Raw genomic sequence first — 15,352 nt, forward strand, 5'->3', positions numbered from 1 at the left:
GAGCTCTCATGTCTATGTTGTTCCATCTTACTTATATTTTAGATATCCCTTGTCGGGAGTTTACATTTAGTTTAGCATTCTCCCATGTCTAGTTGAGAAGTAGAGAATATATATATCATTACAGCATATGCACTTGCGTTCAGGGCCATATAAACTTTCCTTCAATGAAATATAAACTTGTCTTCAAGGCTATAAAGATGTGCACTTTGCCTTCGGGGCTATACACTTGCCTTCATGGCTATTCTTTTATTTTTTATTTTTTTTTCCTCATTCAAGAAAGGGATCAAATTGGTTAAATGAGAGCTCCCAAATTGTCGTAACCAGGATGGCCTGGATGCCCTTCTCGTATATTTAATGAGAGCATTGACCACTCATCATATCCCATTAAAACTAGCCTGAAGGATCATGACTTCGTGGTTATTCACATACACACCAAGCCCTATATAAGGCCGGATAGTTTATTTTAGTATTACTCATTTGATAGGAGTCAGAGACAAGTAAGTATACTCCCAGATTATCAATGACTCCTCAGTTTACATTTAGTATATTAAGTATATCACTTTAGTTTCAGTTTCAGTTTTAAGTTATTTAGTTGCCTTACATACTCAGTACATTATTTCTTACTGACGTCTCATTTGCAGGGGGTGTTGTATGTCATGCCTGCAGGTCCTGACAAACAGGTAGACAAGCCTCCGTAGTAGATATTACTGAGTATCAGCTTAATTAGTAAGATCCATTTCATTCGGAATTACCTGGTTAGAGTTGGAGTTATTTTGTGTATATATAGTCATGATGGGTAGGCCGGCCCCCTGATCCGACCACAATACAGTTATGTTCTCTTTTGAGGTTTGTAGACATGTCCTGTATATTCAGTATACCAATATGGCAGCCTTGTTGGCCCTTGTATATGTTTCTTTTGGGTTTGATGTTTGTAGACACTCATGGTGGCCTCGTCCGCCCGTATAGATGTATGTTTATATTTTTTGGGGTTGATCCCATTTCAGTTAAGACAGATGTCGTTTACAAATTATTCAGATCATGGCCTCTTTGGCCTAAGATGGTATTGATTATTTACAGGTTGGACTTGTCGGCCTAGATTGCTTGTTTGTATTCATGATATGTAGGTTACAAATTGGTATTCTCGGGGTCAAGTAAGGCACATGATGAGTCTCGGGATTTCGGGTGATGAGACTCAAAAACCAGATTTTGCGGGTTTTGGTGTACGCGCAGGCACGAAGGTAGTTTCGCCCCTGCGGGTGCGCTCCAGCGAGAGGAGGCCCGTAGGAACGAGAGTCTAGTGAATTGGCCTTGGTCCACTTCTACTAAGGTTCTTCCGCAGGAGCAAGGTCACAGCTGCAACGGTAGTCCCGCTGCAGCGGACCCGAGATATTTTTTGAGGTTGCGCCTCAGCGAGGTATTTTCTGCTGATGCGAGTGCGCAGATGCGAACATTTTTTATGAATCAAAACTACCAAGCAGATTGCCTGATAGTGCTTTATTAAAAAATCAAGTTCTGTACAAAATCTAAAAATGCAGAAAATAAGAAAATAAAGGAATATAATACATGAATCAAAACTAAAGGAAATCTAAAAGCTTTTCTATTGCAAATCCTTTGGCCTTGACTTGATACCATGTTGACACCTCAAGCTCTCACCAGGTGCTATAGATCCACAGTCCATTGAATTAAAATTCAGGCTTCAAGGATGGAATAGAATTCTTTCAGAAAGTTCCTCATGTTCAGCTGTTTCTGTGATTGTTCAAGACTTATGTAGTGTTGAACGTTTCCTTCAAGAATGATTGTATAAAAAGATCCTTTGGACACGTGACAACAGAATGAGCATGTAATCACACTACTACCACTGCTGTAGCCTGTCCATAAGTCCTTCTATTCAATTTGCTAGAAATGTTCTAGGCCTGATTACTGCAGTTTTGACATCCTGCAGAATCCTTATTACATGTGTTAATCTCTTGGAATCTGATGATCTTTGGATTGCCTGATTCTGATGTATGGTATTTGTGCTTTTTCGGTATTCAAAATCTGTCTTGCTTTCCTTGGAAGTGATTGATAACTATTGAAATGATGTTCACTTGCAAAATCAAAAACAAAGTTAGTCAAAAAATCTGCCAATCCATTTCCTTCTCTCAGTACATGCTCCACTCTAACTTCCGTATCCCTCATCAACCTTGTAATATCCTTTATGATCAAAGAGATACTCCATGGTACTTCCCATTATCCTGTCAAGATCATTTTAAGAGTCATTGAATCAGTCTCCAAGATTACAGGCAGTAGATCATTTGTCACACAGTATTTAATCCCCTCCTGTAAAGCCATTGCTTCAGCAACTAAGTTTGATCTATCTGATATTCTTCTAGCTGCAGCATGCACTAGGTCTCCCTCAGAGTCCCTAATACAAACTGCTACTGAGCTTGGCCTTGGATTGCCTCTAGAACACCATCTGAGTTACACTTAAACCACTCTAGCATAGGCAAATTCCAGCTCACTATCTTGCTCACTATATATGGTCTGTAAGTTTCAATCATCTTCATAATCAATGGAAGAGACTTTGGTACTTGTATTCTTGGATTTCTAACTCTGCACATCTGTTGAATGGTCAAATTTATTTAATATATCAACTTATTGATTGTCATTTTCCCTCCATGCACCACAGTGTTTCTCCACTTCCATATTTGCCACATTGTGATCATTGGTATGGCTCTAGCAATACATTTGAACTTAGATGAAACATTAGCATTCCACCAGACCTGTATCACTTGTGTCACCTGAAACAAAATTGTTGTGATTCCTGCAACAGCTTTAACATATCTCCAAACCTGTGAAGCAACTTTTCCTGTGATAAACAGATGATCTACAGTTTCACATTGTTTAGGATCAAAACAATAGCATTTTCCTTCTGTATCAATCCCAATCGTTCTCACTATATCCCCTACTGGTATTTTGCATTCCACAATCTCCAGAAAAAGAATGAGATTTTGAAAGGCAAACCTGGTATCCACATACTTTTGTATATATCAGACTTCACAGATTTCCTTCTTAAGAGCTCCCATAGACTTCCAATTGTAAATTTACCAGATGTTATCATCATCTACCTTGGTTTATCCCATTCTTGTGTAGATTCATGAAAGTCTAATTCTTCCAGTATATGATCAATAATATCAGTAGGAAAAAGTTGTAGTTGTTTACTCATGTTCCACCCATCCTGACTTCTCAATTCCTTCACATCTTGAACTGTTTCATCCACAACAAACTCATCAGGAAATAAATAGTATAGAGCTCCAAGTTTTTTCCAATTATCAAACCAGATATTAGTAGTTCCACTTCTTAGCTCCCACCACATTTCATGCTCCATCTTGTCTCTAGCTTCTAACATCATCTTCCAGAACCGAGAGCCTCCTTTCCAAGGCACATACTGAGGGTAGTGCCTTTTACAATACTTTTTCCACATATAATTTGACCATAGAGTATTTGTAGTTCTGAATTTCCAGCAGAGTTTAGCACATAATGCTTTAGAAATATCAAATAATGACACGAAGCCAACTCCGCATTCCTCCTTTGGCAAGCACACATTCAACCGTGAAGACCAATGTCTTCTTCTTCTTCCTTCTTCACTATTATTCTACAAAAATCTTGCAAACAACCTTCGCAGGTCATATATAACACCCTTTGGAGGTCTGATAGCTGAGAGTAGGTGAATTTGCATACTCAACAAAACACTGTCGATCAAAATAGCTTTTCCGCTAAAAGATAAAAGTCTTCCTTTCCAAGCTGCCAGTTTGTCCTTCACTTTTTTGATCAAGTCAATATAATCAGCCTCTCTCTTTCTGACATGTGTGATTGGGTAACCTAAGTATGTGAAAGGGAAAGATCCCTTAGTAAAACCAGTAATAGCCTCCACCTATTGTACTTATCACATTTGCAACTTTACTATGCATGTAGAAGGAACTTTTTCCTTTGTTGATAAGCTGCCTTGACATTTGCTCATACTTCTATAATATTCCCATGTTTAGCTGCAATTAAGTATCATCTGCAGATGAGAATATAATAGTATCATCTGCATGAGTAAGATGATTCAAATTAGCACACCATTTAGGCATTCCATAGCTTCTAATCCTCAAATAAAGGGTTCAATGCTCTAGACAGCACTTCTGCAGACAAAATAAACAAAGCCGGAGAAAGTGGATCTCCTTGCTTAACACCTCTTGTTGAGTGGAAAAAACCAGAAGCCTGTCCATTGAATAGAAATGAGTACCAATTGTTTGCTATCAATCTCCATATCATATCTATAAATACTTCTGCAAATCCCATCTTCCTCAGAACTCTTGCCAAAAAATCTCAGGACACTTTATCATAGGCCTTAGCCATATCTAGTTTAAGCACCACATTAGCTGGTTTTCCCCTAAGTCTTATATCTGGTACCACCTCTTGAGTTAACAGTACATTCTCAATAATACATCTTCCCTTTACAAAACTAGACTGATTAGCATAAATCAAAGAAGGCAAAATTTTTCAAGCTTATTCTGCACCACTCAAGAGATCACTTTGTTAATGAAATTACTTAGAGTTATGGGCCTCATATCTGCAAAGGTCTCAACATTATTCTTCTTTGGGATCAGAACCAGATTTGTATGAGTTATGAACTTTGGCAAAGTCTGTCCTTCAAAGAAGAATTTCACTACATTATACACATCAGCCCCCACAATATCCCAGCATACTTGATAAAATGCTCCTAAATACCATTTGGACCACCTGAACTATCCCCTGACAGATCAAAAACTGCCTTCTTAACATCTTCTAGAGTTGGTATGCTGGTAAGTATCTGATTTTTCTCCTGAGTAACCATATTAGAAACATGTTGCAGCAATGAGAAATCTGAAGAAATATCCTCCTATGTAAACTGATGATGCTAAAATTTGGTTGCTTCCTCGACTAGAGCATCTTCCCCCTCAATCCAACTTCCATCTTGCTTTTTCATCATTTTGACATGCAGTATCTTCCTCCTACCATTTACCATATTGTGGAAAAACCTTGTATTCCTATCCCCCTCAGAAAAACAAGTAAAATGAGATTTTTGTCTCTAGAACTCCTCCTCATAATGTATATACTTTTTCAATTCTGCTAGTGCTAGTTGTAGTACCATCCTGTTTGCAGAAGAAGGATCATCTTCAAAAAGCTGTTATTTAACTCTCATAATATCTTCCCTTACTACCAGCTGTTGAAGATATCCCCAAAAGTAGCTTTACTCCATTTTGATAGAACAAACATAACTTTTTTAAGCTTCAGTTTAAAAGTAATGAGTTCATCTGTTTCAAAATCAGTATTCCACCCTCGATTCACAACCTCTAAAAAGGACTCTTGTTCTACCCAAAAGTTTAGAAATCCAAAAGGTTTCCTTAAATTTTGAGATGAATCTCCACAAGTAAGTAGAAGAGGGGCATGATAAGAACCAGTTCTAGATAAATGTTCAACTTCCATATGACCAAACCAATCCTGTAGTTTTGAGTTAGTGAGCATTCTGTCCAACCTTTTTAAAATAAAATCCCTACCAGCTCTACCATTCCACCATGTGAATAGGCTCCCTTTAAAAGAAACTTCAAACCATTCACACGAATTCACACAGAATGCAAAATCTTCATACTCATCTGGATAAATAGGCAGAGCCCTTATTTTCTCATCTAAATTCATAATGACATCTAAATTTATGATGCCTATGTAACATTTACACTATATGAAAAGCTTGATGTGAATTCATAGACTTGATATTCCAAAATAGAGTCTTCATAAAGATTTTTTGAGAATCTTCACAGCTCTATTTGGAAATATTCTTATCGGCTGAATATCTACTAGACCTTGTTGTTTGCCCTTCTTACTCCCTTTCTGCATGGACTTTGGAGAAATATTAGCTTCCTTAGATACATGATTAAACACCTGCTCTATGGCTTCCTCATCTACCACATCTTTAGCACTGCTACCTACTTCAAGCTGCTCAGGTAATGCCATATCTGTTAGATTATGGGACACTACATCATGCAGTTCCTTCAAAGGAGAAGGTTTCAGGGATAGAATTTGTTGATCTTGAACTTTTTCCACCAGATCCACATGCAATTCATCATGTTTCTCCCTTTCAGGTGGATAGGATCCCACTCCATCCTGATTTATAGAAAAATTCAATTGATCCTCCTGTTTGAGCACATTTGGAAGGGGAAATTCCATCTGAGTATGCTCCTGATTAAAGACTGTGTTACTTAATTCATGCTCCTGAGCTAACTTGTCCACACATTCATTTAATTTCTGCTTCTCTCTATCTTCTACATGTTCTTGACTATCTGCTACTTTTCTCCTTCATCAGAAACTTTCTCTTGAGGATCATCTACCTTGTTAGTCTTTTCTACAGGACCCTTATAAGAAACTATCTCAGTACCTGCACTATCTTCTACTTGTTCTTGGCTATCTGCTACTTTGTCTCCTCCATCAGTAACCTTCTCTTGAGGATTATCTATATTGTTAATCTTTTCTTCAGGACCCTTATAAATAAATATGTCAGTACCTACACTTGCCTTCCTATTCTCATCCTGCATTCAAATATGACCTTTTTCCCTATTTACATTCAAACTTTCATCAGATTTGTCAACATCATCTGCCTTCTTAGTTAAAACATCTGGTTATTGGGATGTCCCTACTGAGTCAGTAGGAACCAAATCCTTTGTGTTGTCATTATCCACCCCTTCTTCTACATTGTCATTCAATACTTCAAAATTATTTTAAAGTGTAACTCCTTCTGGCTACTTGTCTTTCCCTGCATGACCATCCTCCTTCCTCTTATTTCCTATGTTAGTAGCATTTGGATAAGTAACAACTTTCCCACTAGACAACACCTTTGGCAAATATTGTTGCACTGGATACCTCCATCTATTATACCTCTTATGGCTTCCTGGATATTGAAATCCCTTAGATGTTGTTGCTACTGTTTGTTTCTCAGTTGTCACTTCCTCACTCCTCTTCACTTCTGCCTCTCCTTCATTGACATCCTCTTTCTTTTCTGCCTTCAATTCAGGATGTAACACTCTACACTTTTCCTTTTCATGGCCTTGTGACTTACATTTAGTACAGTACTTAGGCAAATAATCATACTGAATCTTCACTTTCATAACATTCACTTCCTTGGTTTAGTCATCATCAATCTCCATCATAACAAACTTAGGAAGATCTGATAATAAATCCAGTTGTACCTTTACCCTAGCATAATTAGGCCTAGTTTTATTAATAGTAGCCATGTCTAATAACAAAGGTTTCCCAACTGTCGATGCTAAGGTAAACAAAGATTCCTTAACAAAGTAAGTAGGCAGTAAATAAGGGAAAGATATCCATGCCATTGCAATTGAAGTCTCTTCTTCAACCTTAAAATGGGAATCATATATGAGAGGTCTCATCTGATAATACTTACCAACCTTAGACTTCAACCAAAAGGTACTCTTAGAAGAGATGTTTATGAAATCTTCCATTAAAGAACATCTAATCAAAACATGTCGATCTCTTAGGAATCCAACTCGACACTTTACCTAAGCACCATATTGACTTTGAATAATATCTCTCAACTCATCCATTTCTGGCCAGCCATATGAGAACTTACCTATAATAACATGCTTTAAATTCTCTATTTTCTCTATTCTTGATACTTCTGATGTAGTCCAACACACCACTGGGATACCATTAACATATTGAACCTCCTTGATAGGAATAGGATCAACACTGGGGTGGTAGTAGGGGTACATTCATGCACTAGAGTCTGCATGTAGGTTGTAGGGTTTGTTTATGTGACTGAGAGAAGCGGGACAATTGGCTGAGAAGTGGGTATTTTTGTGTTGGTAAGGGGAGGGTAGTGAACTAGGTTGGAAGTTGATAGAGGCTGGCCAGCCACCGTTGACGGCTGACCAGTGGCTGGAGTGGCCATAGTTTGAAAATAGGTTAAGTTTAGTTTATCATGGGAATATGAGGAGAGAGAAGAGAGCTTTTCTTTAGTAACCATGACAGATAATTTGGTGACTGAGCAGATGCGAACATAAGTGCGCAGGTGCACGAGATCGCTAGGCAGAGCCCTATTGAAATCCGATTTCGAACCTTAAACATTTCATTCATATATTTGGAGTTTGGGAGCTAGGATAAGGGTGATTTTTGAGAGGTTCTTCAAGGTGCTTCAAGTGGGTAAGTTCCAAATCACTCCTTTATGATTATATTATCTAATATTATGGAAATTCATGCTAGAAATCATGATTTAGGAAGGGGAATTGTGGGTTTTGAAACCCTAACTTAAGAGACTATGATTATTTCAATTGAGCATGAAATGATGATAGTTTTGGCTGACTTTTGAGTTATGAACTCTATAAAGTTTTGGTAAATTGATTTTTGGACGAGTTTCCAATTTTCCCTTCGGGGCTCAGAATCCTATTTTGGGTGATTTTTTGGGTTTGGATTTAATGAATGCCATTATGTGTATCAATGGATTCATATGACTTTCTAGAATACTAATTAGACCATATTGAAACTATTTTCCAATAAAATTGCGGAATTGACTTTTTGGCTTTAGAACGGGGTATATGGGTTGACTTGTTGGACACAAATGTTCTATAAAGTAATATGGGAGTCGTTTGTCTGGTATTCTTACCCTTAATCTATTTTTCAATAGATAGGACCGTTCGAAAGCTCTACGGAAAGGCAAGGCTCTGCTCTAAATTTACTAGACTTCTTACCAGGCATTGAGACTATAAACTCTTACTTAAGCGTCGTGGTTGATAAATTGAACTAAATAAGAGGGTGTAACGTGGATAATAAGAGGGTCCCGATACTCGTGAGGTGATGAGAACCTGTATCGGGTACCAGTGACATGTTATGGGAACTCGTGCTATTTAAATTGTATAGTCGGTCTGAATGCCATGTTTTGAGCACCAGCTGGTAGACAGTATGATCCTAAGGATCTGTGAGTGGGGTATGAAGCCCGTATTTTCAATCTATTTGATTTTGTGTCTGCCTTGTTTGATATGTGTAGTACTCATCACTCCTAAATGCTCGTTGAAAAGTGAAAAAGAAGCTAAGATAATGTCTTTATAGCTTAATCGGCTAAATAGGCCTTTACAGCTTATAATGAATAAAGATGAGATCTTTTGCTGTATTCATTGGCTTCTTGCTGTTGAGCATGTCACATTCATATTTATCAAGGCATCTCATATGCATTGATGACACTAATAAAAGGTCTAAAGGGAAATGATTCCGGACGTAGTGATGATGATTATGAGCCAATAGGCTAGTTGACAGGTATATGAGCCTAAGGGGCTGAGACATGATTTATACGAGCCTAAGGGGATGAGATATGATATGTGGAGACCGTGATCCGAGGATTTTTTGGAGCGGTGGTATATGGACCTCGCGAGTCCTCCATGGGTCACGATCCGTTGACATTCGAACGTGTGTATACCGGGGGATGGAAAGGCCTTGCATTGCATGGCATTACATGCATTTTCACTTTATATCATATCATTCATTCTAACTCATTTGTTGTTATAGTGGTTTAAGTAAGTTGACTGCCTATTATGCCTTGATTGTGGTTTGGATTGCCGTTTTCTGCTTTGGATTATTAACGGATTAAGGCCTTGGGTGCTTATTTGATTTCTTGATAAACCAAGGACTTAGTTGCTTATTTTGTTACTTGATGTGCTTATGGATTAGAAGCTTCACATAGGCTTAAACTGAGATTATTATAGTTTGATATATTATTATTGTTGTGAATTAATAACAGTTACGTGTGGAAGTAGTAATCGTAGGCCAACCCTCGTCTCCGTTTTCGTCAGGGTCGATCGATGATGCTGATGAGTACACGTTGTTTCCCGTACTCACGCTACACTTGCTGCACTCTTTTCATGTGCAGATTCTATGCTCGGTATGAGTGGGTCTTAAGACGCTGCCGACCGTTATGATGGTCATCTGGACGATTCGGGGCGAGCCATCAGTTGATCCATGGCATCAGATTTTCTTAAGTTATCTTTATTGTTGTCTTTTGATTTGGACAACTTACGTGCTTTCCGGATGTATACCTAGACTTATACTTCATTTAGTCATTCTTATACTAGTGACACCAGATTGGGGATGGTTGTATCTCTAATTTTGTGTTTTATGAAAATATAGATTACTATGCTTTCTTTTCCGCTTTAATAGCTTTATTAAATTGTTTTAGCGGGTTGTGGATGGCTTACTAACTTTGTGGTAGTTAGTGCCTTCATGACTTATAAAATTAGGCCGTGACAAATTGGTATCAGAGCTTTAGGTTAATCGGTCTCACAAGTACAAGAATAATGTCTAGTATAGTCTTGAGGATCCGTAAAGAGACGTCTATACTTATCTTCGTGTGGCTATGAGACACTTAGGAAAATTCCATTACTACATTTCTCATCGTGCGTATTTGATTTTGGTAAGGTCTAAGCTTCATTTTTCCAATCTCTCACAAATGGTGAGGACACGTTTTTCAAGTTCAGGCATAAGCAACAGGATATAACGTTGCGTAGTATGGTACGAGGTGTGTCACCGTGATAAGGAATTCATTTTGGGGTGCATGTGACGGGTCTTCCGGTACTCGACGAAACAGGGGTGTATGAAAGGAATTCGAATGGATTTTTCTCAAATATGGGACGAGCATAAGTGGTTGATGTGCTCATCTGGAAATTAGTGGTTATAGATGATTGACTCTTGTGGAAATGATGGGGTATAATCCTTTGGTAAAGGTCAGGTTTGCGGGTTTGCGTGGTATCTCGTTGGTTTGATAGTAAGGGGTCATTTTGAGCTACGAGCCTGTCGGTTCTGCGAGACTACTCTGCTTATGAAGTGATTGCTAAAGGGACGTAAATGTCACGACCCAACCCCGTGGGCCGTGACTAGTGCCCGAGCTGAACACCCATATACACTTACTTACCAAATCAGCATATCAACGACTTATCCATATCCAACATATATTAATTATTACAGATATTAAGGGCAGATGTTATCTTAAGCGGTCGCATATATCAAGCACATCATACAGGAGCCGCCAAGGCTGCCGTAGAACGTATCGTGCAAAGCATATACATAAGTATATATACATACAAGCCGTTAAGGCTGTCATAGCAAATAGGACCGCTTAGACGCAAATCACAGACATAACTGAACAATAGTGACCCATGACCCACATATATGTCTACAGGCCTCTAACAAACACAACAGAATCATATGACGGGATAGGGCCCCGCCGTACCCCTAAATAGTTATATATACATAAGCATGTACAACAGAAAGATCTGTACCAAAAGTATGGGCTCCGGAACGTGGGAGCACTTCAACACAGCAGAATGGATGGCCTAAGCTGACGGACCACTCACGTGCGCGTCTGTACCTGCGGGCATGAAACGCAGCACCCGAAGAAAGGGGGTCAGTATGGAATATGTACTGAGTATGTAAGGCATGAAATACAACTGGAAAGATCATAACTGAAATAGAGATTCCGGGAGTCAAGTATCATAATAAGGAAACCACTATACCTGTGTAGTACGGAATAGAATCAAACATTTTCATATCGCATACCGTACCCGGCCTATTATGTGAATCGGTGAATGAAATTATGTCATTGTATCATCATGAATACATATACCGTACCCGACCCTTTAATGAGAGACTCGGTGAACAAAGTCATGCGTGTCAACATTATATATCATATATATACCGTACCCGGCCCTCTAGTGAGGGACTCGGTGAACAAGGTCATGCATGTTAACATTATATATCATATATATACCGTACCCGGCCCTCTAGTGAGGGACTCGGTAAGTGAAGTAGTATCATCATATCAGTATGCCATCATATCATGATGCATATACATGTATACATACCGTACCCGACCCTCTAGTGAGGGACTCGGTGAATCAAATCATCATATGCCCTCCTGGCCACCATAACATATCATCATCTCATCACATCATCATATGTATATACTGTACCTGGCCCTCTATCGAGGGACTCGGTGAACAATGCAGTGGAGTGCGCACGATAACATACCCGGCCCGGGACTCGGTGAATAGACATATTGAGGCTTGCACGAACAGAGTCGTGAGAAACTATATGCATATAAATCAAGACTCGATAGATAGGTGCGCAAATTTACACTTGAGGATCATAACTGAAACAGAGATTTACCAGAATCAAACATGATCTTTAAAAATATCGAAGCACTTGCCTTTTTAAAACGGAAATCATGTATGTCATCAGCATAAATTAAAAATGAAAGTCATGTATCAATTTAATGCCGTGGAACATACGGCCCGATCCATATATCATAATGTGTCAATTCTATGACTCGATGGACACGTATACTTTCCGACACCCGAAGGCTCCGAAACAAGTTTCGGGTCAATCCGACTTAGTATGAGAAAGTTATGAGCGTTTGAAGTACATAACCTTCTACGAACATTTCAGAAGCCATTTTTGGAAATCGAAGCAATAATCATATCAAGTACCTTTCGGATATCGTATGGATCAAATCAAATATAGCCTTTGGAATCATATGTACATATCAAAGTGTATCAAGGACTTAACGGAATAGTCAGACGTGCTATCATTTGAAAATCAAGACATTAGTCAAGTCGCTTATCTCTCGAATGCCAATTCGGAAACTTATCAAGTAGATCTTCGGATAACATAGATGCGCATCAAAATCATATGAAACAGCTTATGAAAATCAAGGACATTAGCCATCCTAGTGGCTCTAAGAATAGGAATTTCTTTGCAATCATACATATACGTCATTTGTTCGTTCCATAAAGATCATGCCAAAAGAAAGAAAGGTAAGCTTTACATACCTTGCCCGCTTCCTTAGCTAATCCAACTTAGGTCTTGGCCTTTCCAAAATCTATAACAATGTTAGTGAATAACAAACATTAGCTATAGATATCCAAGAATCTCATCTTTAACTAACACTTTGTCTACAGAAATTTCGGCAGCATTTCCCCTGTAAATACTACCATCCCCGAGAATCCAACTCGGCTATATCATCAACAAAAAATACGAGAATTTAACTCGGCCAAATTATCAATAACAACACCAACGATTATTCTAGCAATATCCACAATCGATTCAAAACGCATACTAACATTAGCAACTTCTTTCTACAAACTTTGACGACTTTCCATTTACGTTCAATTCATAATTGCTCACATATTCAAGTATTAATCCGAAACCATTTAAACAATATTCAAGGATACTTCAAACAATCCGTACTATATTCAAAATAATCCAACCAATATGCCATTCCACCCGAAACTTCCCAAATGCAATAACAACAACAACAACACATTTTCTCCTTTCAAATTCATGAATTATACCAACAATTCACACACAACCAACATTGTTTTCCATAATTACAAGAAGGCTATATTCAAATCACATTAACTTCTAAAACAACTCTCCAACCATTACAACTTCAGTAGAATAATTAAACTTTCATTTTCATCATAGGATTCATGACCACAACAACCAAAATACTAGATAAAATTAGTTCATCATCCCTACACATTACAATACATACACGGCCAACACCCACACACACGGCCACCACACAACTTCCATGTTTTCATGAATTTCATTCATTTCTACATACTACAACATACACAAACCTTCCATAACATATAAAAGAAGATTAAATCTTACCTTTTCCACTTATCTTCCTTCTTGGCTAAAGTTGCTCCTTGCAAGAATAGATGTTTTTCTTGCTCCAATGATTATACCACGTTAAAGAGGACCCTTGAATTAGTAGGAATACTAGAAGAAATAATTTTTTTGATCAAGATTTCCAATGGTTCAATTTTTTGCTCTATGGCCGAATAGGCCTCTTAATTTTTCTCCTCTCCAAACTTCTTGAACCTTCTTAAGTTGAAGATGAAAATTATGATGAATTAATCATCTTTTTAAACATCCATGTGGGCTAAAGGCCACCCATGTTTGGGCCAGCCACTTTGGCCCATTCATTAAGCCCACTTTTTTTTTTTTTTTTGTATCTAGTCTTGTAATTCATGAAAAATAATTTTCCAAATTCCGAATTTTCACTTAGCCTTCCTCCATATTTCCATGAGTCATCTTGAGTATTTCTCTTTTTACCCCTAGCCTTCCTTAATATTTCCACATCAAAGTTTTCATACGCAACTTGTGTGCTAAACAAAATTAAAATATAACCTTGTCCTTAACTTCCCGCAATTACCTTGAATTATCCGAATGCACAAAAATACGGGATATAACATCCTCCCTCCCTTAGAACATTCGTCCTCGAATGTTAAACTAGCCTCATGGGGTATTGTGATACTTCGGGGGTCTCCTTTATGGTTGTTACACACGATCATTTAACATATTCGTTTTAAAGGCTTAAGTTGCCTGTGGCGTAGAAAAAAATTAGGGATATTTCCTCTTCATTTCTTCTTTCGGCTTCCCAGATCGTCTCCTCTTTATTACTGTTTGGCCGCAATACTTTAACCGGAACCACGCCTTTGGCGTATAATTTTATCACCTGACCATCCGCTATGGACACAGACTATTCCTTATATGGTAGCTTCTCTGTCACTTAGATATCATTTATATGCAACACTTGGGAAGGGTCACCAACACATTTGCGACGCATAGGCACGTGGAAGACTGGACGCACTGCTTCTAATTCAGGTGGTAACTTTGATTCACGGGTGGCTTTGCCAATAGTACGGACAATTTGATAAGGTCTACTGTATCTTGTATTGAGCTTTCCCTTCCTGCCGAATCTTATTATACTTCCCATAGGTGGCATTTGCAGGAATAGCCATTTGCCAATCTGGGACTCTAAGTGTCGACGTTGATTTTCGGTCTTTAAGTATTCTTCTTTTCTCACTCCTTGTTGTTTGCTAATGGGCAATTACCCTGCTCATATATGACATATTCTTGTGTTTATCTTTTTGGTATCCCTTTCGGGCTTTCCCTCCAAATTCTACATTCTAAATGTTTATCCAGTCATGACTTTGTCGCTAATGAACATGATGGTTATGTTCCTTTCCAAGGCCAGTTTATCAGTACCCAAAACGTATATACGTGATACTGCCTTGCCATTTCTTATCCTTCGCGGCTCAACTATACTCATGGCAACTTATGATTCGAGTTCAGTTAATTTCTTAACTCGCAACATCTTTGGGTTCTTGCCGCAACTTTTTCCTTGTTTCCTTTCCTCACATTCCTCGATGCCAGTATACTTGTCTATAACTTCCTTGGATTGGTGATCGCTCCATCAACCGTTATTCCTTGCTGGCTCTCC

The 15,352-nt window shown here is 38.3% G+C and overlaps 1 non-coding gene across 1 annotated transcript; it reads right to left on the reverse strand.

Annotated features, from left to right (window-relative positions):
• Positions 1 to 279: 279 nt before the first annotated feature.
• On the reverse strand, positions 280 to 383 carry LOC132643107 (small nucleolar RNA Z279/snoR105/snoR108). Its single transcript, XR_009583550.1, has one exon. It is a non-coding gene; the product is annotated as a small nucleolar RNA Z279/snoR105/snoR108 (small nucleolar RNA).
• Between the last annotated feature and the right edge of the window lie 14,969 nt (positions 384 to 15,352).

Source organism: Lycium barbarum, chromosome 5, assembly GCF_019175385.1.
Source record: "Lycium barbarum isolate Lr01 chromosome 5, ASM1917538v2, whole genome shotgun sequence".
NCBI lineage: Eukaryota > Viridiplantae > Streptophyta > Magnoliopsida > Solanales > Solanaceae > Lycium > Lycium barbarum.